Here is a 1,069-nt window from a genome sequence, read left to right on the forward strand (position 1 = left end):
CAGGAGATTGTCTTGACCGGGACCACACCCCTAAATGCATTGAAGCAACTGCCATGTGATTGGTTGATTAGATAATTGCATTAATGAGAAATTGAACAGGTTCCTAATAATCCTTTAGGTGTATATATGGAAGAGTTTAAATATTAAAGTACATCTATTTCGTTGCTAAAAAATGATTTTGTTTATTTGGTATAATACAATGTGTTTGCGTGGTTTATGGTTAAAAAACACATTATTTTCCACATAACCTGTACAAAGCTCACTGATCTGAAAAGCTCTGTGTCCCTAATTGGTCAGCTAATCTGTATGTTGTGATTGGCCTGAATACCTTAATATCGTCTTTAATCAATACAAGCCGAATCTGATCCAGAAAATGCAGATGACCGAGCTAATCGATCAACATCATGTTTATGTTTGTTCTGTTGTATTTTTGTGCTATTGCTCATAATTTTATTATTTGTTCTCATTTTAACACAGACTGTTTACTTAAACAATATTTGAAATCTATATGAGGAAGACTAGTAGTTTTGGGGGCGGTTTCCCGGACAGGGATTAGACTAAAATAAATGTAAGAGCTGTCCAAACTCAAAACAACTTGCACTGACATATCTTAAAATACATCAGCGCCCTTTGTTGTGCCTACAGATGCACACAAGTAATGTTTTTAGTAAGGCATGTTTGTTTAAACTAGTTTTATTTTCTAATTACACTAAGGCCTAGTCCTGGTTTAAACTAATCCCTGTCCGGGAAACCACCCCTTAGTGTCAATAAGCTTACTTGGGTCAAAATAATAAAAAGAATAACCATACCTAATTTGTTTTAGTGTTTTTTGTGGTGGGGTCAATAAAAATTTGGTAGGGCAAGTAAAAATCTGAACCGTTGGCCCGATTGAGAAAAAATCTTAATGTTAATATCTGCACGATAAATAACAGCTGAACAGAAACTATAAACTATACAATATTGAGTAATTCATTGTTTTTATGATGAAGGAGCTCATTTAATCACACAGATGGATTTTTTACACAAAAATTTATGAAATCAAACTAATGGGAGAGATATTTGCTGAGAA

Source organism: Misgurnus anguillicaudatus, chromosome 8 (genome assembly GCF_027580225.2).
Source record: "Misgurnus anguillicaudatus chromosome 8, ASM2758022v2, whole genome shotgun sequence".
NCBI classification, from domain to species: Eukaryota; Metazoa; Chordata; class Actinopteri; order Cypriniformes; family Cobitidae; genus Misgurnus; species Misgurnus anguillicaudatus.